Here is a 22760-nt window from a genome sequence, read left to right on the forward strand (position 1 = left end):
ACCACATGTAGTAATTTTGATGGACTTATGACCTTGTACCATTTTTCACTACAAAGCATTTCTTAAATGTTAAAAGAAAAAAAAGTCCACCAGAAATGGAAGCATCAACAGAAGTGAAAGTTTGTTAATTCAAAGAAGTGAATCTGTTTCTTACTTGTAAAACACTACCTTAATAAGATATCTAGCTACAAAAATCCCCCGATTTATTTATTTCAGCATCAAAATTGATTTCTGGAAAGGTTGGCTGACTAAGCAGATGTAGGAAGCATATCTTCTAACTCGAACTATGTAGTAATGCCAGCTATAATATAAATTAAAAACTATTAGCTACAAAGCTAAGTTCAAAAACCAGAAAGGGAAATCTTTTAAGTAGCAGGAAACAGAGGGAACTTAAATCATTGTAATGAGTGGTGGTTGATGCCATGCGGGCCAAGGATATTAGCATGGATATATGCTTTAGAAGCTAATGTCTAAAGGACTTTGTACAATGGGGAAATATATTTGGGAATAGCCTGTCTAATTCATACAAGGAAGTAGAAGTCCAGAGGCAGGCTTGGGATATAGCATGGGGATATGGCTTGGAAACAGATCATCTTCCCTGGCCATGGTGGAAATTGGAAGTCCAAATCTAGGCTTCTTGTGGGACCTGAGTTTGAATAACCCAAGTAGTGCAGAAACACAACTAGAGTCTAACCCAAGAGATGGGTTAAACAAAAACCTAGATAAATTGAAGGCATAAGGAAAGCACTCAGAATGAAGACCAGAGAGATAAGGAGATGGAAAATATCAGAGAAGTTAAGAAAACATGGAAGACAGGAAAGAGTAGTTCCAATATACATCTAATGGAAGTACAAAAATCTTCCCTATAAATCAAAGTAATAGTTATTTTTTATATAAAAGAAGAAGCAATGTCACCTACATATAAGAAATTTAGATATTGAAGCTAATTATTAGAAAAATGAAAATCAAAACTATAATGAGGTACCACCTCACACTGGTCAGAATGGCCATCATTAAAAAGTCTACAAATAACATATGCTGGAGTGGGTGTGGAGAAAAGGGAACCCTCCTACACTGTTTGTGGGAATGTAAACTGGTATAGCCACTATGAAGAACAGTATGGAGGTTCCTTAAAAAACTAAAAATACACTTGCCATATGATCCAGCAATCCCACTCCTGGGCATATACCAAGAGAAAACTCCAATTTGAAAAGATGCATGCACCCCTATGTTCATCGTAGCACTATTTACAATAGCCAAGATGTGGAAGCAACCTAAATGTCCATTGACAGATGAATGGATAAAGAAGATGTGGGACGTATATACAATGGAATACTATTCAGCCATAAGAAAGAATGAAATAATGCCATTTGCAGTAACATGGATGGACCTAGAGATTATCATATGAAGTGAAGTAAGTTAGAAAGAGAAAGGCAAATACCATATGATAATACTTATGTGTGTAATCTAAACTATGACACAAATGAACTTATTTACGAAACAGAAACAGACTCACAGACATAGAAAAAAAAATTTATGGTTACCAAAGGGGAAAAGGGGTAGGGGAGGGATAAATTAAGAGTTTGGGGTTAGCAGATACAAACTACTATATATAAAATAGATGAACAACAAGGTCCTACTGTATAGCACAGGGAACTACATTCAATATGCTGTAATAAGCCATAATGGAAAAGAATACGAAAAAGAATATGTATATATATGTATAACTTAGTCACTTTGCTGTACATCTGCAATGAGCATAACATTGTAAATCAACTATGCTTCAATTAGAAAAAAAGAAATTTAGATATTGAAATAGAGAATAGGTTTTCTACCTCTCTTTTCAATAGCTCTTCTGGAAATGTGGAAGTTTAATTAATTTTTCCTGCTCTGAGCTGTGGAGACTCCCTATGGATTAATTTTCTGACTGCCTCTGTGGAGCCCTTCAGGTATCAATAGTTCCAGATTACTTGTGTCTTTTCTCTTTAAAAGATCTCAGGCTCTAAAGTGGCTAACTCCATATAATTCAATTAGGATGTTCTATAGAGAAGAAAATCAAATGAATAGCCAAAGTTCCCAAAGTCCTGCTTTTTACTTTTGTAGCAGATTTGGGAGAGATGGTCTAGATAATTGAGTACTTACTCCTCTTAAAGCTTGGTGTACATAGTCAAGAGTTTTAACCTTTCTACTTTAAAACATCCTCTCATCAAAGAAATTAAAAAATGTTTCTGAGCTGTAAAGCATCTGAAGAATTGTCTTTTCTATAATACTCTCAAAGAAGGTTTTGATATCACATACATCTTAATTATTGCCTTTACTTTTTCATATTTAAAAAATAATTTTACTCCTATTCCTTTTAAATCATCTTCCTTCCCCCTGATTCATGCTCCATATTCTTTTTTATTTTTTCGTTTTTCTTTTTTTTAGTTTTTTATTTTATATTGGAGTATAGTTGATTAACAATGTTCTGTCAGTTTCAGGTGTTCAGCAAAGTGATTCAGTTATACATATACATGTATCTATTCTTTTCCCATTTAGGTTATTATACAATATTGAGCAGAGTTCCCTGTGCTATGCAGTAGGTCCTTGTTGGTTATCTATTTTAAATATATTAATACATGCTCCATATTCTTTAAAATGTTTTTCCTCAAGGATTTTGGTTGCAGATTTGTAGAGAATTGATAAAAAGGAACTACACGTTTTAAACACTCCCTCCCCACCAGTCACACAGACTCAGACACACAGACACAGACACACAGAGACAGACAGACACACACACACACACACACACACACAACAGGAGAGACTGGGTGTGCCACACTGAGAAGTAAAGAAGGCAAACAATCCAGCATCTCCAGAGGCATTGAAAAGAGGGTATCTTCTTCACTGATAGATTTAACAGTCCCCTGCTTTCTCTCCAAAAGCTGGTTCCAAGTGGGTTTACGCATAAGCATGGGACAACAGGATGACTAAATTTGACTAACATTAGGCTAACTTTATATGAATGAAAGAATCATAAATGTGTAGTTCCATTCACCACATTTCAGGCAATCATACCTGACATGCAACAAGATATATGACGATTATTACTCAAATTCCTCTTTGGTTCAAAAACTTCCTAAAATGGTTATGACTTAAAAATATATATATATATTTTAGGTAACTACTGCTAATGTCAGAGTGATAGTACCTTGGCTCTTTTTTTAATCTCATTTGGAAAATAAGCTCTTCAGCTGAAATATAAAACATGTGTATATTTCAGACCGAGGAAAAAATTGCTAAGCCTGATATAAATATGTGAAATATAAGCCATCTCTTTTTTGGATCCTAGAGGTGGTGTATTGTGTTTGAGTCAGAAATTGTATAGCAGTTTGGTAAGTTCAAGAAAAAGACTCTGGAAAACTTTTTTGTCCTTTGGAATGAAGTGAAAGAATTAGTTGCAAAAATTTCATTATTACCTATATGTCTGTAAAGCTTTTTTGTTTGTTTGTTTCCCCAAAGAGCTGGCTGGTATCACACCATAGCAATTCCCCTTTTATTTTCACTTCTATGAATAGAAATTAGAATTGAAATCTAACTTTCTGTTTCTTTTCCAGTAGGTTCTGGCTGTCTCTAGAATTCTTTTTACTATAAAACATACTTTTCTTCTATCTATCTCCCAGCACTTCTAATTTTATCTTTCCTATTTTTCTTAAAGATATGGAGGCTGACTTATGTGGTTACTGTTTGGGGTATGAGAGTGGAAGCTCATTTCTAGTGCTACAAAGACATTTCATTAATTTGTTCAACATTTATTAAATATCTACCATGTGCTAGGCTTAATATCTCTGAGCCTTAGTTGTTCCATCTGGAGTCTTCAACTCTAAAATTTGCTGATCCTAAGCAAAAAGCATCCTTCCTAATTATTTAATATTGTGCCATTCCAACTTACCTACAAAGACATGAAAAATGTACTTTTTAATGCCTCTACGTATTTATAGGCCCTACTTCTGCCTGGAATGACCATCTTTCCTTCTTCATTGATCTGATGACTCCTCACCCTTTAAAATTCAACTCAAATGATAGCCCAGCCTCCTTAGTCTGGTTTAGATCCTATCTCCTGTGCTCCCACTACACCTGTGCCTTTCTCTTTCACAACATTTGTCATGTTTTACTATAAAATTCTGTGGTGGATAAACTTTAAGATGGCCCCCAATTATCCCTGCCTCCATCCTGTTAGCAGATTCTCACTGTTGCCTTTTTGATTTACACACTTTGATAAAAGAAGCAACCATGTTGGGGAGGTCCATGTGGCAAGGTATTGAGGATGGCCTTCAGACAAAAGCCAGCAAGACACTGAGGACCTCAGTCTGACAGACCACAAGGAACTAAATCCTGCCAACAACCACATGGGCTTGAAAATATATCCTTCTCCAGTTGAGCTTTCAGATAAGACCTCAGCTCTGACTGATGTCTTGATTGAAACTTTGTAAGAGACCCTGAAGCAGAGGATCCAGCTAAAATGCTCAATTTCTGACCCACTGAAGTTGTGAGATAAAAAATGTAAATTTGTTAAGCTACTAAGTGTGTAAGTTACTTTTTACACAAAAAATTTACTTATCAATTTATTTACTTTACTCTCCCATTGGATTATAAGATTCTTCAGACTGAGCACCCTGTCTTTTTCACTTTTGAATCATCAAAACCTAACACTACACCTGGCACAGAATAACTAGTTAAATATTTTTTGAACAGTGTAGTAGTGAAGCAGGCTCATGTCAGCTTTCCACTACTAACTTTGCGATTTACATTTCATTCAAGTTCGAGACTCAGGTTTTCTATGTGAAAAATTAGAGGGTCAGACTTAATATAGATCAATTCAACTCAAGCAGTTTCCATATCTCAGTTTTCCTCTTTAAAAGTAAGTGTCAATTATATGTGTGAGACCATATTTTAGTAGATGACTTGATCTTCAATGGATTTTTATATTCTGGTATATTTTTAACTGTGATGTGCAAAAAGTAATTATAGCAAGAATAGTGTATCTTTGACTTTTAGAAATGAAGACTCTCATTAAAAAAAACCCTAAAGGATTAAATAGTGAGAACACAAAAACTGGATGAACCCATGAAAAATTGAAATCAGTTTTATAAAGGGCATTTGATGACATGTAGCATGACATTTAGCAGCTTTCTTAATTAAGTGGACTAAAAAACAGATAACACAATTTTAGACAGGAATTGCTTTTTCCATGCTGACAGGAAACCTTTGTTTTGTTTTAGCCAGATGCTCGAAAAAATACTATCTATAATAGCTTTGCCAAAGTGAAAAAAAGGTCTACAAATTCTCATTCATTTCTATCTTTTTTTAAATTTGCTGTATTAAATTCTCAAATGTTTCTTTCTTACACTGAGTGTTTAGCTGATAGGAAAATGATGATTCAATTCTTCAAAGACTGATGGACAAGACATTTTTCATTTTCTAGGCCAGCACATATGGAGAAGATAATTCTTATTAAGCACATTAGATAATTCTTGATGAAATCAGTTAACTATCAGTTGGACCTACCTTTCCTTCCTCTCCACCCTCTTCCTTAAGTGTTATTTCTCCAAGTCCAGAAAACCTAGGCACGGATGATATTGAAATTTTGTTATTTAAAAGAAGAGTAGAAGATGAATACTTTCCTTTTACATAGGACTTGCACTCTTCATCTGTCCATTTATTTTTACTCTGTACAGACACCCCTTAAAACACTGACTGCAGGAAGGAATTAAAATTCCTTGTGGTGTCTCAATACAATATTTTTATATCTCCCCTTAAGCACATCCTGTCCTATTATTTCCCACCAGAAGAAAGGGATAAGAAACAATGATCAAATTCACTCTGATGTACGGACAATAAATTAGAATTGAAGGGAGCCACACCAGACAGAGAAAAACTCTTTTTCCCAATATTAAGCAATAGGTGGTCTTCTAAGGAAGGCTGTATCATCTCTATTTGAGGGAGTCTTTAAGAAAAGGAAAAAACGTTTGGTTAGGTAGAATATTTTTGGAAGAAAAAGAAGATGAAGCTACCTGATAGTTCTTTTTTCTCCACCATTCACAATACAAAAATAGTTACAAAATATTGAGGTACACTATTTTTTATTCTATATAAAGCCAGGAATAATAATTTACCAATAATGCCTCTCGCAATGACATGAAATAGTTCCATGGCTCAGAACATAGAACCTGAAGGAATAGTTTAGGGCTCTCAGAGCTCATTTAGGTGATAGCATGTTACAGCAATTAGAATTAGGGCTTTAGAACTAAAGAAATGAGGGTTTGGATTCAGGTTCTATCTTTGACTGACCAAGCCACATGTTATGCAGATTACTTAACCTTCTAAATTTGTTTCTTCATCTACAAAATGCAGATTATAATTCCTTTTATATAGAGTTATTTTGAATACAAAATAAAATAGTAACATGATAAATGCTCTCCATAGAACCTGGTACAGAATAGACAATAAATGGACAATACATGAGCCTGGCCTTAAACTGACAGATGAGGAAAATGAAGATTAGAGGTTAAGATCTCCCAAAGGATGTATGGTTAATTACAGAACTTTTGCTGGAAGAAAGGAGATTTCTTCCATAAACTGCAAGTTTTGTTTTACATCTATTCTTCAATTAAATTGCCATAGTATTTGTTTGAGAAAAGTAGATGTCCCTTATTACTGAGAGAGCAAGGAAAGTACAGAGAGGGAAACTGGTTTATATAAGGACGGGAAACAAGTTTCAATGGAAAGTTGAAACCAACAAAATTAGATTAATCTACCCTTCCCAATAACTTTCCACACTGATCTGAACTTTTGTTCCCTGAATGCATATATTACAGAGGGATGCAATTAATGTGATAATTGAGGATCCAAGAAAGCTGGTGAAACTGTGAATGTGAAAGCAAAACCATATAGACCACCAACTTTTTCTGAGTTGTGGCAGAGAGAAAACTCAGTGTCAAGGCACGCAATATGAATCGAATCTCAAGGAGGAGGATTCCTAAGCATCTGCGATTTGTGGCAAAATATATCTGTTTTGGGACTCTGGTGACATTAGGTTTCAGTAGCCAGTGAGACATTTTGAAGCCCAAGATGTTTGCAGCAAACAGAGATAAAAGACTGCCTCATTATCAAATGTTTCTGTTTTTAATTTCTCCCTAAGCATGTACTTAATTAAAAAAATATTGTCCCTGTTCTTTCTTCATATGGGAGATTTTCTGATGATTGGAGCATTTGGGGAACCCCAGCCCTGAATCCTGTAAACGTTTGGAGTGGGGTTTAGAAATTCCTGCATGGGTATTAAGTCTCTGTGGTTTCAACAGGATTTGTAACGTTGATTCCCATAAGGTTTTTTCAGCAGCTTTCGGGTTGAAGTTTAGAATTTCTGGTCAACATCTCAAGTACCTCATCCTGTATTAAGAATTTTATAAATATCTATTGAATGTCTCCATAACTGCTACAGAACAAGGCATACACCAGGCCTGGAGAAAGGTGTAAATTTAAAAGATAGACAGTCATTTTTGTAGCAGAAATAACAGGATGTTGATAGGACTTTTCCTGTTGCATTGAAGTCGATGTGTAGGGTCCCAGTGGGAAACAAAAAGGTGGTAAATCTAAAAAGACTCACCAGTTTCTCCTCACACCTCAATGTGGCTTTACTGAGAGAGACCCCCAAAGTGCCAGCCCCAAGGCAACCATACTTAACATTCCTTATTCCTCCCCCCACACCCACCCCACTCTATCTGAGAAAGTATAAGAAGATGGGAAGGGTTGGGAACTGAGAACATCAGCCTGTGAGGGAGAGTGTGTTCATGGTGAGAAGCTCTTCCTGGGGGAGGGAGGGAGATGGTGGGTGCTTTCCACTCCTCAAAGCCAAGTGAGAGGCTGGGGCCAGAAAGGTGGGGGGGCTTCACGAACCTCTCTTATAATAAGTTGAGAATTCCTGCAAGAAGGGAAGCCTGGCACCCTGGATTTCTAATCTGAGAGATGGGAATACCAAGGAGGACGAAAGGACATGGAATGGCTCCCATTTCCATTTTTGGTGGTGAGGATGTGTTAGTTTCTTGGGATTCAGGTGGACTTCATAGAAGGTACCTGTTACCCAGCAAAGATGCTTTAATCAATAGAAAAAGTACTTCAACTATAGGAGGTTAAGTTAAAAAAAGCTGGTCCATTTCTTCTCCCTCCTCCTACCCCAAACACTTCAAAAGCTAGGCCTCCATAAAGGGGAGTGAGAAAAGGGTGTTAAAACGAGAGCTGGGTCATACCAGCATCCATAGCTGGGAAGAAGAGTGGAAGAGCAGAGACAGAGAAAGAAAGATTTGCACTGGATTTGAGGTTGAGGTTTTAAACTGGATTGAGCCTTTCATTGCTGAAAGTGACTAGAAAGTTACAGAATCTAGCCAAGATGTCATCAAAGGATAAAGATGATTCAGAAGAGCCAGTCTGAGAGCTGCCATTGGAGAAAAATAACCTTTTTTTTAGTCATTCATTCAATAATAGTAGTTGAGGGCCTATGTTGTACCTGGCACTGCTCCAGGCCTTGGGGAGACACCAGGTAGGGAACAAAATAAAGACCCTGCTCTTTGGAGCTTACATTCAAGTGGGGTAAAACAAATAATAAATAAAAAACAGGCAATAGTATAGTGGCACATTGGATTCTACATAACCACATCCTTTCCATGGTGGGAGGATGTACTTATTCATTCAGTGTGATAGAATTCTACATAGATCCCATGGATAGACTGAAGTCTGAGGTTGCTGCTATATGCAGTGAATATTTGGTAATTAGAGGTAGGCCTATTGATTTTGGAGCCTCCAAATCAAGGAACTGTGATGAAACGTCCATTGTATGCAGAAAATTGTGGTACAGGAATTTATAGAATTGAAGCAGGATTAGGAAAAAACTTAACCAATTGTTTTTTCTTAGATGCATGAGGAAATTTAAAAAAATTGTCTGTATTTTAAAAAATTCCAAAGAAACCTGGCTTCAATAAGGGATACAGGTATATCCTTGTCTGTGGGAAAAAAACCCTCATCATCTCCATCCCTTTTTTATCAAGCTTGTTTCCTCTAGTGTAGATTTGCCATGGAAAAAAAATGACAGTGGGCATTTCTGGAAAATAAGATGTCAAAGAGTCAGACATCAGCTTACATTGGGATTTAGTAAATTTGTAGAGCTTATTGCAGTGACAAGACAAAACAAAATATTACCACTACCACTTTGATCAGAATTCCTTTTAAAAAATGTTACAAAACACAACTGTATATTTGCTTGAGCTCTGCAGGTCAACGTAGAGAAGCCTTATGGGGACAGGAAATAAGAACTCTGAGGGGACTTAGAGACACCAGAGCCATATCACCTTGTCATGTGCTGTGCCTGAGGAAACTAGCAAACGTGCCCTCCAAAGACTTTCAGAATGTCATATAGACTTTCAAAGAGAAACTTTGTGTTTGATGTACTGGTTCGTAAAACTGAGGAGTGGGCTGTGATGGATGTTGACTCTGATGAGGAAGGAATAAGTATTTCTCATTACGCTCAGGCCTTGTGATCAAATATCTGACCCCTTTTACACCTGAACTTGGCAGAGTGGATTCTCCTACGTTGAGTGAAAACATGGCACCATCCGGGAAGCTGGAAGAATGCCTCCCAGTCAGAGATGCCATTGTTTCTCTTCATTGGGCAGCTAAACAACAGGGGCTTGGTTATTCCCTTCCTGGGCCTTGCCTCTCCCCAGCAACCACAGACCCAAATGAAAGACAGAATTCTTGGAAAGCCAGTAGTGGGCAAAATTACCTAACTCATGATTTCAAAGCTGAGTTGATGCAATTCTGTGGAAAGAAGTCTTTCGAAAACTTTGTCTGAGTTAGGGGCCCCTAACTCAGAGAACTGGAATCCCTTGAGCACACTGCAATTCCTTTACCGAAACACATTCCACATTGTCTTGTAATTATGTGTTTTCTTGACCTCATTCAGCTGAATAGGGACCTTGTTTATTCTGCTGATCAATGAATCCCCAGGGCCTGCTATTGTCCTGACTCACAGTGGGTACTTAATAATTATTTCCTGATTGAACGGAGGAATGAAGGAAAGTTCTGAAAGACTGACGTAGGTTTGTGGGGTTCAACTCTGTTATATGGGTCTGCAGTGGAAGCTGTCCTTCCCACAGTAATAGCAAAGGGTGGCATAGACATTTTGCAGAGGCAGAGTGGAAGAATCAGGCCACCTGATTATATAACAGATCATCTACATGCTGTCCTTCAAGCACACAGTTCAAATCAATGGCCTCTGTGTGCAGATCTTTGTCTAGGAGAAGTGATGGTTGGCTATTTTTAGGCTCGGTCAAATTTTGTTGTGACATAAAACATGCATGTATAAGCCAGATAGGAATAAACATAGACCAAGGGACTGCATATCTGGAATTTACAGAAACATTTAAAGATGAAAGTGCAAATGCCAAAGCAGTTAAGAACCTAAGGTCACATAGCCAGCTGGTGCCGGAAATGGAGCTCCTCCTGGCTCTCTGGACTCCAAGCACAGTGCTATTTCCACTCTGCCGCTGACTCATAAGCCCTTTTTGGGGGGAACATATGAAATATTACTGTTTCGCACTTTGATAGCTGAAAAGTATTCCAACAAGTTTGGATCACCTAATTGTTGTAGTTCCCACTTCTCTTCAAGGGAACCTAACTATATACCTTGATGAACACCTATAAGGTGCCTTAAAAACTTATAAGTTGCTTGCTTAAATTTGCAATAGTTACACACGCCCGTTGAACATTTTTCAATCAATTCAAAAGTGTGGAGATTAAAAGTATAAATACTGCCCACCCACCCTCCTAACTCCCCACCATTTTCTAGAGGGTAACCCCAGTTAGCAGTTTGATGTGTACCGTTCAGGCCTTTATATATTCATATATGCATCTACCCACTTATATACACATATGCATATGTACACGTGTATAGCTTTTCTAGTAAGAAAAAAACAAGGTCCTTATTATGGGTTGAATTGTGTCCCCCCAAAATTCATATATTGAACTCCTAACCCCCAATACCTTAGAATGTGACCGTATTTAGAAATAAGTTTGCTGAAGATGTAATTAGTTAAGGTGAGGTCATACAGGAGTAGGGTGGGCCCCTAATCCAATATGACTGGTGTCCTTATGAAAAAGGGAAATTTGGACATAGAGATAAACCTGCACACAGGGAGAATACTATGTGAAGATGAAGGGAGAGATTCAGGTAACACATTGTCTAAAAGACAAGGAACACTAAAAATTGCCAGTAAACGATCAGAAACTAGTAGAGAGGCATGAAACATATTCTTCCTCACAGTCCTCTGAAGGAACTAACTTTTCTGACATCTTGGTCTTAGCCTTCTGGCCTCCAGAACTGTGAGACAATACATTTCTACAGTTCTAGGTCATCGAGTTTGTAGTGCTTTGTTATGGCAACTCTAGCAAACTAATACAGTCAATATAAGCATGTTGCTCTGAAAATTGCTTTTTGACTCAAAACATAGATCCTGGACATCCTTCCAAGTTAATAACTTTATATATACAACATTTTTCAGTGGTTGCATGGAATTCTATTCAATAACTGTTTTCCATTTGAAGGATTTGCATGTTTTCTGTTTTTCATGATTACTGTAACACCATTATCCTTTTTTAAAAAAATTGTGATAAAATACACATAACATAAAATTTACCATCTTAACCACTTTTAACTGTACAGGTCAGTAGTGTTAAGTACATTCATATTGTTGTGACAATCTCCAGAACTCTTTTCATCTTGCAAAACTCTCATTCTATACCCATTAAATAATAACTCACCATTCTGTCCTCCCCTCAGCCCCTGGCAACCACCATTCTATTTTCTGTCTCTATGAATTTGACTACTTAGGTATCTATTTAGGTACATAAATGGAATCATACAATATTTGTCTTTTTGTGACTGACTTGTTTCACTTAGCATAATGTCCTCAAGTTTCATCTATGTTGTAGCATGTGTCAGAATTTCCTTCCTTTTTAAGAATGAATAATATTCCATTATATATGTATACCACATTTTATTTATCCATTCATCCTTCCATCAGTGGACACTTGGTTTGTTTTCACCTTTTGGCTATTGTGAATAAAGTGCTACTATGTAGCAAACATGAATGTAAACATTTATATTTGAGACTGTGCTTTCAATTATTTTGGGTATATACTCAGAGGTGGAATTTTCTGGGTCATATGGTAATTCTATTTTTAATTTTTTGAGGAACTGCCATACTGTTTTCCATAGTAGCGACACCATTTTTCATTCTCACCAACAGTTCACAAGGGTTCCAATTTCTCCACATCCTCACCAATATTCCTTATTTTCTGTTTTTTTTTTAATAGCCATGTTAATGAGTGTGAGATGGTATCTCACTGTGGTTTTTTTGCGGTACGCGGGCCTCTCACTGTTGTGGCCTCTTGCATTGCGGAGCACAGGCTCCGGACGCGCAGGCTCAGCGGCCATGGCTCACGGGCCCAGCCGCTCCACGGCATGTGGGATCTTCCCGGACCGGGGCACGAACCCGTGTCCCCTGAATCGGCAGGCGGATTCTCAACCACTGCGCCACCAGGGAAGCCCCTCACTGTGGTTTTGATTTGCATTTTCTTAATGATTCGTGGCATTGAGCATCTGTGTCATGTATTTGTTGCCTATTTGGGCATCTTCTTTGGAGAAATGTCTATTCAATCCTATGCCCATTTTAAAATTGGGTTGTTTACTTTTTGTTGTTGAGTTGTAGGAGTTCTCTGGATATTAACCCCTTATCAACCATATGATTTGCAAATACTCTCTCCCATTCCAAAGGTTGCCTTGTCACTCTGTTGATTTTTGTCCTTTGATGAATATCATCATTCTTATATCTTAAAACAAACATGTGAGTATATCTGTAGGATAGATTCTTGGGGTGGAGTTACTAGTTCAACTTTGAAAAGTTGTAGCAATTTAGACTCTTACCAATAGTGTATGATCATTTCCCTATCTCCATTCCCTTGTCAGCACTGCATAAGAGATCCATTTTTAAAAATTAACATAGACGGGCTTCCCTGGTGGCGCAGTGGTTGAGAGTCCGCCTGCCGATGCAGGGGACACGGGTTCGTGCCCCGGTCCGGGAAGATCCCACATGCCGCGGAGCGGCTGGGCCTGTGGGCCATGGCCGCTGAGCCTGTGTGTCCGGAGCCTGTGCTCCGCAACGGGAGAGGCCACAATAGTGAGAGGTCCACGTACCGCAAAAAAAAAAAAAGAGAAAAAAGGAAAGAAATTGACATAGACATAGACAGTGAAAAGGATATTTTTTTACATAGCTATTCTGTTCTTCATAAAGTAAAAGCCTGTTACATCATGCTTAGCTATTAAACAAATTTGGGTCAAATCATGTCCCCTGGAACTTTAACACATACACACAGCAAAAACCTATAGTTCAGAAATTGGTTCTGCCCCCAGCGTTAGGGTAAAAAGCTTTTACTTATTTTTACTAAAAGCTCTATAATTAGTTCTTTTACATCAAGTGATTTACTTTAATGAATCATGCCATTTTATAAATTGAGTAAATAAGTCTGCTCTAATTCATAGCTAGAGAAATTATAGGAAAAGCCAACGTGCCAGAATGATTCAGTGTGTGCCAAGGATTCAATCTCATCACTCAGAATCCTTCCCAGTGCCAGCCCCACTGCACCAGTATAGGATTCCAGTTTCAGGGGCTGGAAAGACCAAGCAGAATGTTTGACATTAGGAAGAAAGATGATGGTATCACACAGATTTAGTGGGAGTTGCGTCACTGCAACTGAGAAAGGGACCTGGCCCACGAGGCTATTTCCTTTGTGGTTTTATTTAAAAAAATAATTATAGGAAGATAATCATGGTTTTAGATCTTGGGGTCATAGGGGCCCAAAGGCAATGAGGTTCTCCCCCTTAATCTTACCACCTGTATAAAGGCATATCAGGTCCGCACACTGACAGGAGGGAGGTTATACAAAGCCTTGGGGCCCTGACATATTTCCTCTTCTTTCCCTGCTAGACTTTCTACCTAGAGCACTTGTGAGAGATGAACCATGCTTGTGGATGAGCATTTGTCCTCCTGTGTGCTTCAATGTAGGGACACAATTGCCTCACTGTTCCTAAGGTCATCTACTGCAGTTTATTAAAAACCAGAGAAGTGGAGCCTGGTGTTTCCATAGAGCTTTTCTAGTTTATTGGCTCTACTTGCTTACAAAAATATGTTTTCAATTACACTTAAAACATTTGATTCAAATGACTTTGGGAAAGTCAAGATGCATTGTTTTTCCTGCCCACATCACATACATGTTGGTTTATTGGGGACTTAAGGTGCTTTGTACTGACGTCAAATGGCTGTGTTAGAACAGAGTCTTGAGAGAAAGGTGAAGAGTAATATTAAGCTATAAATAATAGAATAGTAACAAAAATCAGTGTTTATCCTGGACTCATTGGGAGCATAACAGATTACAGGCATGACCATAAATGACAAAACTATATGTAAAACCCAAAGGAAAAATTGAGACTGCTTGGAGCATAAGATCAAAACAGGAAATTTCAGTTTGAGGTGAACTTCTTTTCCTCAGATAGAACTTTCTAGATGTTTTTTTCAGTCATCCATATCTAATCATTTTTCTTTGACAATAACACAGAATTGGAAAGGGTTTTAAAACCACAGGCTTAGTGGGGCTAAAGGGGACATTTTTGTTTTACTCAGAGGAGTGATAACTTACAATGAATTCTTCATAGTTATTATTATTATTAGCCCTTTGTCCAGGTCATGGACAAAGCAATATTGTTTTATTGAATGTTGGTTAAATATTCATTCTGTCCAGACAGAATGCAGAGATGGATTATACTGGGCCATGCCCCAAATAGGAGAAGGGAGGCCACAGTGAGAAGCTAAGTGGGAGTTATGACTAAAGTGCCGTGAAAGGACCACCCCCACCCAATGCACATGACCCTTGTTGGAACTTCAAGGGTCAACCATGGACCAGCTGTGCATTAGCTCATTATGGATGGACCAGGGCAAAAGTATCCTTATCCACAAGTCATACACCACACGGAGAGCAACTGGGGGCTCACGATGCTGAGCTAGACACCACCAGGGAAGGGTGTTTGCTTCTCACTCTTGTTCTGTCTACTCAATCAGCTATTGTGATTATGCCCACTTCCAGCCTAGGACCTTAAGGTGCATAAGTATCCCTTGGGATGCTGGCTGAAAGTGAAGATTTATGGCCCCAGCCCATGAGATTCTGAGTCAGTAAGGCTAGCTGGGGATGTAGACTCATGAGGCACAGAGTTCCTGTACCACACTCTAATACTCTGGGGAACTTTGCCCAGGATGAGCATGAGAGGGACTGGTTGGGCTTTGTGACTATCAGATTTTGCTTGCTGTTATTGGTAAGGGCCTGTCTTAGACCTTTTCTTCCCCACTTGCACTGTTGGTTGTTAAAAGACTTCTTGATTTCTGACTTCTTTGACCAGACTTTTGACTGCTCACTTTTTCTAGAACCCTGGTTGATTCTTGAATCTGCTGATTTGTCTCTGATATCTGTGCTTCTCTGATTATCATTTGTGTATCTTTCACTCATTCTTTCATTCAACAAATATTGAATATCTGTGCTTGGTTTTAGGCTCAGTGCTGGGGACACACTGCTTAGTAAGACAGACTCAATTCAGACCATCATGGGATTTATAATGGGGTCAGCAGGAGAGAGAGTCAGTTAATTAAAAAGTTATGGTGAGAGTGTTAGATGCCATAGAGGGATGTTGGGGCAATGTCTGAGCATAGAGCAGGGCCACCTAATCCAGTTCTGGGGTTCAAGGAAGCCTTCTGGGAATGCTTAGGGAGTTGGGAAGTGATGAGAAGGAGGAGTGTTCTAGGCAAAAAGACAGAACAGTGTGAGTGAACGCCCTAAAAGACAAGAGCTATGGCACTCAACCACTGCGCCACCAGGGAAGCCCCATGACTACTTTTTTATGCGGGAGCAAATTGACCACAACACGGTTAGAAAAAGGCATGAGTCAGAGTGTTTGGCTCTTTGTTTCTTTGTTGTGTTCTTTGGAAAGATTGTGGGGAAAGAAAGACTGACTTCCTTTGCATCTTTTTTTTGGATCAGTGTTTGCTTAAAAAATAATAACCCCAGGGGCTTCCCTGGTGGCGCAGTGGTTGAGAGTCCACCTGCCGGTGCAGGGGACACGGGTTCGTGCCCCCGTCCGGGAAGATCCCACATGCCACGGAGCGGCTGGGCCCGTGAGCCATGGCCTCTGAGCCTGCGCGTCCGGAGCCTGTGCTCTGCAACGGGAGAGGCCACAAGAACGAGAGGCCCGTGTATCGCAAGAAACAACAACAACAACAACAACAAAACAACAAAAACAAACCAGGGTATTATTGGGATTTACATTAAACATTTCCAGGTTTTGAAATGGGAGCAGTCCACCAGACCCTTGTGAGCTAAGCTTTTGTTTTTCTCATTATACAAATAGATAAATGGAGTCACTGAGCAGTGAAGTAATTTCCCTGATCTCAGTTGTATTACATGAAAAAAAAAAAGAAAGCATGAACCCAAGGTTTTGGATTCCAGGTAACCACTTTGATCATGCTTTTATAGGAAGCTGACAACCAAAAAGTTAATAACTCATTATACTACATGTTAGGAATTCTATCATAATAGGAATTCTACTTCATATAATTATATACATGTGTGCATATGTGCGTGCATACACACTCATACGTAGTAGAATAACATCAACTTTCCTGAGTCTTTAGGGAATGAGACATTTTGGATAATTAAAATTTTCCTAATAGCTGATGTTTTAGACCCATCAGGACCAAAATATTCTTGTTTTGATATTATTTTGATATTTTTGATATTATATATTTGAAATATAGAATTTCCTTAATTCTTAAATGATACTACTCAATATGTCAATATTTATATTCAGCTGTGATTCAGTGGTTCCCCCAGGAACTTCCTAAGGCTATACAACAATTTATCTCCTCAATGAATGCTATACGCCTTAGAAATTCTTATCATTGTATAGCTTCTTTTCCTCCTCCTATATTGCTAGGCTTCTACGATTCTATTTCTTCCTGCTGTTAGTGCACTTACTTATTGCATCCCCTTTCCCTTTTCAAATTTGGTACTTCAAGTTTGCTATGTTCTCAGCACTCAGAGAACTAAGTTTGTTAGAATTATTTGCAAAATAGAAGTAAATAGGCTCGATGCGAGGACTTCTTGTAATTGCTTATGAATATGAACTTTAATGACCACCATCTTTTCACCTCTGAGCACTTTTGACTTACTTTTTTGTCCTCAGTTGCATTCTGTAGGGTTGAAGTTTTCAGAAATTGGAATGCTAGATAAATGAAAAGTTACCTTAAATATATTTTAATTCTGAAACTCAGCTTGGAATAACTTATTTTTTCCCAGTGATTCAGATAGTATTCATCCAACCAGCATTTATTGGAAAGCAAAGTGCCTGACTCTGTTCCAGGGCCCTAAGATTTCTCACTGTCTTGGGGTCATCCCTAGGACACTCACTATTCATTTTATCTTGTTGGCAACAAAATTAAGAAGATTTCATAACAATTTTAGTTGAAAGAATACCATAGAAAAGATAGTTTACTGTTTTGTACATTTTTATGTATGTGTGTTGAATGTCTGAAGTGTGTCTATTAAGGTACTGACTTGTTACATTTTTGGCACCTAGAAAGTGGGATGGGGCTTGAATCCTTGACAGCTGTTGAGTGAAAGCCTTTTGCTGAGTGAGGATGGGTGTGTTGTGAGAGGACACTGGCCCCTAGGAAGGCTCAGAACACATGACTAGCACGAAAAAGGCACAAAAAGTGGCCTCCCCTTTGAAGAAAAAGAAAAAAGGAGTTCTCACATTCCCTGTGCATTTATGCTCCAAGTGGCTTTTTATTGGTTTCTAGGCCTTTCAGCTGCTAATCATAAGTGCAGGTGAAACAGTCCTTGATGGTGTCTGGCATAGGACTCGGCACATAGTAGGTCCCCAAAAGTTATATGTTGAGTGAATGAGTAAGTAAGGTTGAGATTGAAGTCCTAAACAAACAAAACTAGGGTAATTGAACTTGAGAGACAGTATTTAAAAACTCTTATGGCCCCTTTTCCTTTGTCTTTATGAACTAAAATGCCTTCACTAGAGCTTGCAGTTTTTCTTATTCTAACATTGGGCTTCTTAGAGCCATTTATTGAGGGAGACTGGATGGAAAGTTTTCTTGATAATTAAGGCACAGAGATAAGAAGGCTAGGGCTTTTTAAAATAGGAAAATGGGATTCACATAAGACAGGATTCTGATGTGCTGACATTAAACATTGTAGGGAGAGTGGGCATGGCTTAAGAAAGTATATTACTTCTGAAAAAGAATATTTACATTGAATATATAAATGAATCACTTTGCCATACACCAGAAACTAACACAACATTGTAAGTTAACTATACTTCAATAAAAAAAGAAGGTATATTACTGCATCAAAATGAAGGGATCAAAATGCATTTGGGATGCCAGCAGCCTCAATGGGAGTGTACAGGGCATAGCAGCATAAAGCTCCAGAAGCCCATGGGATGAGCTAAGACCTTAGATGAGGCACCCAGGATGGCCATCTTTTTTCTGATGATACCACAACTGCCTGTATGTGATATACATTGCCATGGTGGAGGGAGGGATGTGGCCTTGAACTGGAAAGGGATTATGCAATCGCAGAAACCTCCACTGGGGAACTGGTGGGGACATTGATGTAGTGCCATTTAGTGCAAACAAACAAATAACAACAATAGCAAAACAAAAACAACCCTCTTACACTCCAAAACCAAAAAAACCTCAGAAGACCAGAATTACAGATGAGCCTATAAATAGCCCATACTGCCACCATCATGAGCTCAAAGAAGCACCCTGGAGTAGGAGTCCAGAGTTCATCAAATGAATTACAAGGCAAAGAGATCCTTAGTACCCTTATTTGCATTATGTAGAAAGCAATATTTAAGTAAGCCCTCAATAATTCATAGTCATTATTATCAAATAACTTTTACTGAGTACCTAATGAGTGCCAAACACTTCTCATATGTTATCTTATTGAACATCGTAACAATCCTGAGAGGTAGACGTATTTCAGAGCAAAGAAAACGAACACTGGATGAGACCCACTGTCTCACCCAGGGTGTCTGTGTTGCTAGGTAGCAAAGGCAGTACATGACCCGTGACTTCTTATGCAAAATTTAGTGCTTTTATTTACGACAGTGGCTTCTCATTGATGATTTAAGATGTTTCGTTTTTTTCTCCTGTAAATGACATGCGTTTTGGCATTAATTAAAAATACCCTTTACAAATTACAGGCGGGTTTCAAGTGAATTGGGTGTTCTTTAAAATCATAAGCTGAACAGAAAACAACCTACAAAACTATTCCTGCTGATTATTAATGGCATTTCCTATGTTGCTGGTCTTTCTACCACTGCAAATCTGTTTGTCCCCAGATTGTTAATAGGGTGTTGTGAATGTCACTGATGTCACAAAATGTCAATGATGTCGCAGTTAAAGAGGAGAGCTCAGGAATCTGATCTACTGGTTTCATATTCTGGTTAACTTTACTTCTAGCTATGTGACTTTGAGGAAGTTATTTAACCTCTCTCACATCATTTCCTGTCTCACAGGAAAGTGATCAGGATTAAATGCAATAATACATAAGAAAAAAAAGCTTTCAGCATTCTGACTGGCACAGAGTAAACCTTCAATACACATTAACTGCTGTCATTGTTGGGAGTTTGGGTTCTAACTTCTTGAAAAGCCCATTCTCTATCACTGACTCTGATAAGTAATCCTTAAAGATCATTTTGCTTTCCTTTGCTGCAGTTTCTCATTTATGCTGCCAGGACCATTCCTGGATGTGACACCGTTAAGTCTCAGCCTAGGTTAGTAGAAAGAAGAGGACTTCAGGCTCATCTTCCAGCTCCAACACTTAATATCTAAATGATGTGAAATTTACTTAATCTTTCTAAGTCTCCACAGCCTCGTGTGTAAAATATAGATAAAAATCTCTAATTCAAATAAAAGAAAGTATATAGAATATATGTCATAAACTGTACATTTCTCTACAAAGGTTATTATCATATCACTATCTTCATGTTTAAAAGGCCCCAAATTAAGATAATCACTAACACTCTCTTGCTCATGTGGTGATAATGAATTCTAGTTTATAAAAGTAAGATACTAAACCTCTCCAGAGTTCTTGCTCTGTTACAAAGGAGTCATGGATTCTTTCTTTAGCCACTGGCTCCTGTCTGCAGATGAGAATTTTATTTATATATATTCAAATGTTATTTAAACACATGGTGATTCTTTTATGACTAAATATAAAAAAATTTACAATTGAAATGTTATTGCTATCTTTACCATACTCTAAGGCTTGCTTATCCTGCAATTTGTAAATATTTTACAAGGCAGAGGAAAATACACACCCATAATTATTTCTTGATGTTGTCTGGCTGATGATCGCAGGGTAAATTCTTTTATTTTATTATTTTAAAAAAAGGTTGGGGGGGCACCTTCAATATGGCGGAGCAGTGAGACGTGGACATCACCTTCCTCCCCACAAATACATCAAAACTACGTCTACATGTGGAACAACTCGTACAGAACACCTACTGAACGCTGGCAGAAGACTTCAGACCTCCCAAAAGGCGAGAAACTCCCCACGTACCTGGGTAGGGCAAAAGAAAAAAAGAAAAAACAGAGACAAAAGAATAGGGACGGCACCTGCACCAGTGGGAGGCAGCTGTGAAGGAGGAATGGTTTCCACACACTGGGAAGCCCCTTCACTGGCAGAGACGGGGGTGGCGAAGGGGGGCAACTTCGGAGCCACGGAGGACAGCACAGCAATAGGGGTGCGGAGGACAAAGCGGAGAGATTCCTGCACGGAGGATCAGTGCCGACCAGCACTCACCAGCCTGAGAGGCTTGTCTGCTCACCTGACAGGGCGGGCGGGGGCTGGGAGCTGAGGCTCAGGCTTCAGAGGTCGGATCCCAGGGAGAGGACTGGGGCTGGCGGCGTGAACACAGCCTGCAGGGAGCTAGTGCACCACGGCTAGCTGGGAGTGTGTCCAGGAAAATGTCTGGACCTGCCTAAGAGGCAAGAGACTATGGTTTTGGGGTGTGCGAATTCAGAGCACCACCTAAACAACCTCTAGAGACGGGTGTGAGCTGTGGCTATCAGTACGGACACCAGAGATGGGTATGAAACACTAAGGCTGCTGCTGCGGCCCCCAAGAAACCTGTGTGCAAGCACAGGTCACTATCCACACCTCCCCTCCCAGGAGCCTGTGCAGCCCGCCACTGCCAGGGTCCCGTGATCCAGGAACAACTTCCCTGGGAGAACGCACAGTGCGCCTCAGGCTGGTGCAACGTCATGCTGGCCTCTGCCGCTGCAGGCTCGCCCTGCATCCGTACCCCTCCCTCCCCCTGGCCTGAGTGAGCCAGAGCCCCTGAATCAGCTGCTCCTTTAACCCCGTCCTGTCTGAGTGAAGAAAAGACCCTTAGGCGACCTACATGCAGAGGCACGGCCAAATCCAAAGCTGAACCCCAGGAGATGTGCGAACAAAGACGAGAAAGGGAAATTTCTCCCAGCAGCCTCAGGAGCAGTGGATTAAATCTCCACAGTCAACTTGATGTACCCTGCATCTGTGGAATACCTGAATAGACAACAAATCATCCCAAAATTGAGGCAGTGGACTTTGGGAACAACTATAGATTTGGCGTTTGCTTTCTGCATCTAATTTGTTTCTGGTTTTACGTTTATCTTAGTTTAGTATTTAGAGCTTATTATCATTGGTAGATTTGTTTATTGATTTGGTTGCTCTCTTCCCTTTTTATTTTATATATATAATTTTTTCTTTTTTTCCTTTTTCTCTTTTTGTGAGTGTGTATGTGTATGCTTCTTTGTGTGATTTTTTCTATATAGCTTTACTTTTGCCATTTGTCCTAGGGTTCTGACTGTCCGTGTTTTGGTTTTTTTTGTTTGTTATTTTTTTAGTATAGCTTTTAGCACTTGTTATCATTAGAGGATTTGTTTTTTGGTTTGGTTGCTCTCTTTTTTCTTTCTCTTTCATTTTTCTTATTACTTTTTCATTTTAAATAATTCTTTTCTATTTTAATAACTTTATTTAAAAATTTTATTTTCTTTCTTTCTTTCTTTTTCTCCCTTTTCTTCTGAGCCATCTGGCTGACAGGGTCTTGGTGCTCTGGCTGGGTGTCAGGCCTGAGCCTCTGAGGTGGGAGAGCTGAGTTCAGGACATTGGTCCACCAGAGAGCTCCCGGCCGCACAAATATCAAATGGCAAAAGCTCTCCCAGAGATCTCCATCTCAACGCTAAGACCCAACTCCACTCAATGACCAGCAAGCTACAGTGCTGGACACCCTATGCCAAACAACTAGCAAGACAGGAACACAAACCCACCCATTAGCAGAGAGGCTGCCTAAAATCATACTAGGGTCACAGACATCCCAAAACACACCACTGGACGCAGTCCTGCCCACCAGAAAGACAAGATCCAGCCTCATCCATAAGAACACAGGTACCAGTCCCCTCCACCAGGAAGCCTACACAACCCACTGAACCAATCTTACCCACTGGGAGCAGACACCAAAAAAAAAAATGGGAACTGCAAACCTGCAGCCTGCAAAACGGAGATCC

At 39.2% G+C, this 22760-nt stretch overlaps 1 protein-coding gene across 4 annotated transcripts in view; it reads right to left on the reverse strand.

Annotated features, from left to right (window-relative positions):
• The window catches only part of COL8A1 (collagen type VIII alpha 1 chain), a 154982-nt gene that overhangs the window by 113739 nt on the left and 18483 nt on the right, over nucleotides 1-22760 (reverse strand). For 2 of the 4 annotated variants that reach the window (XM_032630264.1, XM_032630262.1), the window contains exon 2: nucleotides 5548-5602. The exons of the other annotated variants lie outside the window; for them this stretch is intronic. The gene's annotated coding sequence lies outside the window, so the exon portion shown is untranslated. The remainder of the gene's footprint in view (nucleotides 1-5547; nucleotides 5603-22760) is intronic. 4 annotated transcript variants of the gene reach the window in all.

This window comes from Phocoena sinus, chromosome 4 (genome assembly GCF_008692025.1).
Source record: "Phocoena sinus isolate mPhoSin1 chromosome 4, mPhoSin1.pri, whole genome shotgun sequence".
NCBI lineage: Eukaryota > Metazoa > Chordata > Mammalia > Artiodactyla > Phocoenidae > Phocoena > Phocoena sinus.